The sequence below is a fragment of the Hoplias malabaricus genome, chromosome 8 (genome assembly GCF_029633855.1).
Source record: "Hoplias malabaricus isolate fHopMal1 chromosome 8, fHopMal1.hap1, whole genome shotgun sequence".
Classification (NCBI taxonomy): Eukaryota; Metazoa; Chordata; class Actinopteri; order Characiformes; family Erythrinidae; genus Hoplias; species Hoplias malabaricus.
Genome location: NC_089807.1, coordinates 14,823,337 through 14,828,755, shown reverse-complemented (window position 1 = coordinate 14,828,755; position 5,419 = coordinate 14,823,337).

Below are 5,419 nucleotides of genomic sequence, written 5' to 3'. Positions count from 1 at the left end.
TAAGGAATGTCTGTGAATGTCCTTATGAAGTTCTATGCCACATTACATTTTAGCTTTTATTTTTCATTTATATACAACTATTATTTATAAAAAATGCTGACTTCACTTACAAGGTCATTAGAGCTTATCAGCCAGCATGAGAAATCGGGACTCTTAAGTTGATGGCCAATTTGCAAACACTTACTAATTTCCCTCTATTTTGCCTGTATAAGTCCCATAAGTGGGTGGCATGGTGGCGCAGCAGGTAGTGTCACACTGATCCAGGGGCCTGGAGGTTGTGGGTTCAATTCCCGCTCCGGGTGACTGTCTGTGTTCTCCCTGTGTCTGCGTGGGATTCCTCCGGGTGCTCCGATTTCCTCCCACAGCCCAAAAACACACTTTGGTACACTTTTGTGTTGCTCTGTGAAGGACTGGCGCCCCCTCCAGGGTGTATTCCCGCCTTCCCAATGATTCCAGGTAGGCTCTGGACCCACCATGACCCTGAACTGGATAAGTGCTTACAGATAATGAATGAATGACTGAAAGTCCCATAAGTGTCTTATATAAGTGTTTTCAAACACATAGAATGAAAAGAAAAAAGTTCTGAAAAGTATTGTTACAGGCTGGAAGATTTTGGCCATGCTGCCTCAGATATTCCAAAAAACAAGTATCCCCAGTATGCCAGATTTGCTTTAGAATGCAAAAGCCTTTATTTAACAAAAAGAGAGTATTTCCATTGGCCCATTCATCATAAAAGTGTAAGGAGAAACACCCATATAAACACAGTGGTCCGGTTTTAGACACAAGCTGTGGCCTAACAGGTTTCCCCCTTCCCCCCACAGCGTGTGTATAAAATTGGACCATTGTTTTTTCTATGTATCTTTTTTTTTTACTGTTCTGATGCTAAACATTTGAGACAGCTTGTACTAGTGAGAGCTTGTCTAGAGAGAGTCTAGTACCTTTCTCCAATTAATGTGGCCAAGAACCGCCTACTACAGCTGGAAAAGAAATTTGATTGACATGCAAATAGACCAATCACAAGTCTGCTAACTGCCAGAATCCTGACAGTGAGGCCAGATTAACGCACTGGATGTATCAAACATTCCATCAACTTGTGGGCAGAGCGTCTGTGGCTATTAGTCATAGAAGGCCTTGGAGGTACACTTCAGGATTTATGTTTCTTTAAAATGAGCTATTATTTATTGAAACGCTTCAGATGAACACTTAAAATATGATTAAATAATTGTATAATTTATTACTGCCTAGCAAGAAGGGGAATAGGGGCAGCATGGTGGTGCAGCAGTCACACAGATCCAGGGGCCTGGAGGTTGTGCGTTCGATTCCTGCTCCGGGTGACTGTCTGTGAGGAGTTTGTGTGTTCTCCCAGTGTCTACGTGTGTTTCCTCCGGGTGCTCCGGTTTCCTCCCACAGTCCAAAAACACACACTGGTAGGTGGGTTGGTGACTCAAAAGTGTCCGTAGGTGTGAATGTGTGAGTGTGTGTTGCCCTGTGAAGGACTGGCGCCCCCTCCAGGGTGTATTCCCGCCTTGTGCCCAATGATTCCAGGTAGGCTCTGGACCCCCCGCGACCCTGAACTGGATAAGCGGTTACAGATAATGAATGAATAAAGAAGGGAAATAGTTAAAACAGCATGACATGACAAAGTTTGAAATAATTCATTATTTTTTTTCTTTGAATATCTGACTTGGTATTTTCTGCATACATTAGCCCACTGCTGACACCCTTTATCAGATCAATGTCATCTCCAGGTGAAATGCACATTAAACATGAAGCATCTTTCCCAAGGTGTTCTACACAAAGCTCTTAAGCTACACTCCCTAATCTCTTGCAATGAAACTGCTGAGAAACCTAGGAAATTCCCTTGTAATTGTATGGTAACCTCCAAATGAAGGACGCCCTGTACATTCAGTGTGTCATTCTATTTTAAAATATTACACTCTCATAAGGTAGATCACTCTTTATTGCACACACATCTCTATTCCAAACATGGCTCAGCTTGAATGACACATGCTATTCTTCGAGTGGAAGTGTGATATTTTACCGAGGCACTGACGGCTTTTACTGGCTTTTCCCAGTAATGGCCTCCTGTGAGCACTGAGGCAGCACTACGGCATTTCTGCGGAAAGTGATGGAACAAGCAGAGCATGAGGCACACAAATAACATTGGCCTTACTCTCGAGTGCTACCCTTATTTAAACTTGTTTATGAAAAAGTGTTGTTTTACAGGGCGTGACAGACTCATGACGGCTGCTAATCTGTAGCCGAGTGAAAGCTGACATTTTCATTGTTATGGGCTGTAGATCAGAAACAACTCGCTGCAGAGATGATGCATATATTGCATACAACACAAGACACAGGGCCTAACACTGCAAATTTATGCGTTTACTCTGGGGCTGGTCTGCACTGCCAATGCAACTGAAATATAGAATATTATGCGCTATTCTGGGGTGATTATGGCCTTTGCGGTTATGGCAAGAAGCATAAAGGGCTCAGTAGAGCCCAGTCAGTATTTCCCTCAGCTCTATATGAACTCAGCTCAGACTACAAAATGTCTTATGATTTACCCCTTTCTCTCAACATTACCAGTGGACTATTATTAGTGCATAGGCTATTAGTGCAATAATATTATGTTTTAAGGGACACATTAAGAAGTAGTATTTTTGCTTCTGGGCTCCCCCTACATTTGTAGCATGTATAATCACTTTTTACAACATTGTCCTAAAATTAATATAAGGGGAGGCAGTGGGGGAGCATGTGTGTGTGTGTGTGTGTGTTTTGGGGGGGCGGTGGTGTTTTCTACCCTCCTTTAAAAGATACATAATGCAGTTTCTGCAGTGCTGAACCCATAGCAGCAACAACAGAGGCTCTGTTACATGTTGGTGGAGCATCACAATGCTCCAAAGATTTTAAGCTGGAATTTTAAGGTTAGGGTTTGAGTGTGTGTGTGTGTGTGTGTGTGTGTGTGTGTGTGTGTGTGTGAGAGAGAGAGAGAGAGAGAGAGAGAGAGAGAGAGAGAGAGAGAGAGAGTGAGTGAGTGAGTGAGTGAATGAGTGAGAAAGAGAGAGAGAGAGAGAATGAGAGAGAGATGGGATAGTGAGTAAGATAGTGAGTGTGTGAGTGAGTGAGTGAATGAGTGAGAAAGAGAGAGAGAGAATGAGAGAGAGATAGGATAGTGAGTAAGATAGTGAGTGAGTGAGTGAGAGCGAGAGAGTGAGTGAGTGAGTGAGTGAGTGAGTGAGAAAGAGAGAGAAAGATAATGAGTGAGTGAGAGTGTGTGAGAGAGTGTGTGAGAAAGAGAGAGAGAAAGTGAGAGAGAGAGAGAGAGAGAGAGAGAGAGATTGTCTTACATGCCTCACATGCCTCTTATAGTAACCATCTGAAAAGAACTGCAAACAGCTCTTCCAGTACATATGCATTGCATTGCCCCGGGAGGACGTCCTAACAATTACAGCTATATATACTGGAGAAAATGAGAGCTGTTAAAAGCGCTGATTATAGGGTGGAATAAGGATCGAGCCAGTGGCAGAGAGAAGGACTTAGCAGGTCAGGAGGCTCCCACTCAGGCAAGTGAACAAAGCCTGCAGTCAAACACTGTAAAGAAAATCTTTGGGCTAGTGCTACAACCTTTCAGATTTTTAATAAATCAGCCATTTCCTGTTAATGACAATGGTACAGTAGTGTATCACCAGCCATAGATATCAACACCCTACAGTTTGACTTCACTGTGTTCAAACATGAATAAAGGATAATTCCAATAGGCCTCTTTTGTTGTAAAGTGCTGCTTTACTCTGTTTTAGCCTAGTTTTATGAGAATGGATGTTTGTTGGAATCAACCTGTAGAGGTATTTACAGGGTTTTGTCAGCTTTCATTAAAAATAATTTGTAAGGGTCATGTCGCCTTATGAAAAATGACCTTCAGTAAAATGCCTGTTTGATACATATATATTTTTTTCATGTGTAGAGGGAAGACAGAAGTGATATAGGGCAGTTAACCAGGCTGATTTTGGCGAATATTTTACTACATCACCCCAGTATATCTATAAAATGACACTTACATACATATTTGCATACTTACAGGTTTTTATTCTGGAGAAATAATAGGAAAACCTCAGATCTGACTGGTGTTAAACTGAAGCTGTATTGAAGTGCACTTGTTTTTCGAAACTAGCCAGAACCTATCATCTAGCATTCTCACCAGCTTTTTTAAGCATGTCTGAAAGACCTGTATAATTGGCAACATTTAAAAAACAGCAAATTATACTCCTTTCGACATTGTTGAAATATGGTTCATTTCTTTAAATGGCCTCCCTAGAAAATTGCAAGAGAAGATCATTATAAGTGTGTCTCCATCTAGTGGTGATATGTAACAATTAGCTGAGATGAAACTAGGACCTTTACAACCTCAATTAACCCAAAGAGCCTCAAATATATAGAGCATGAAAACTGAAAGATTATAAGAGCACATCCAGACAAAACAAACAAATCTTATCTGAAAGATCAAAGAAAAAGTAAGAAATAAACTCTCTCTCACACACACACACACATAGTGGAGAAAAAGAAAAGAAAGGCATTCAATTAGGTGTGGCTTCTCTTACAGTCTCCCGCTTCTCATTTATTTCACCTGTGAAAAAAGAGCCCTGGAATATTGTGTTTCTCATATTGAGTTTCTCTGGAGATCATGGTAAAGTCTCACACTGTACTTATATGTGCTGAGATATTAATATTCATTTTTATTTGCAGCTAAACTACAGACAGAAACACAATTTCTCACCCAAGACAAACCCAGTAAACATTTAGCCGTTGATTCAACGTTGAAACAACGTAATGACTGCCGTCTAATCAACGTTCTCTTAAGGTTGAAAATGAAAGTTGAGAAGACGTCCAAACACAGACATTGAATAGACGACTATTAGACGTATTTTGGACGTCCATTGACGTTATTAATTGGTCTCGATATAAATTACTTGTATAAAACGCATTTTGGACGCCCTTTGACGTTATCGATTGGTCACCACTTAACTAACTTATTAAGATGGAATTTGGACGTCCATGACGTTTAAAATATGTCCTTGACGGACAGACTACTTTTAGACCTATTTTGAACGTCCAGGGACGTTCCTTGTTTATTGGGAAGGGCCTTCTCACTATCTCATATCTCTTTTTTGTTTAATACAGTTTGTGCTGAAGAATAGCAGGAACACCACTGAGTTTCCTGAGCCACTGGCAAGCAATTTTGAGACCTAAAATGTTCCTCCGGGCCTGATTCAGTCTCACTGGTTGTCTCATTGAATTAATCTGGGAACCTGTGTTGGTTTATACGGGGATACATGGTCAGAATATGAATGTGGAATATGGATTATTAGTATTGGAAACACAGATATTTAACTCCTCCCCAGTTCCAAACTCTCGCTTGTCTTTG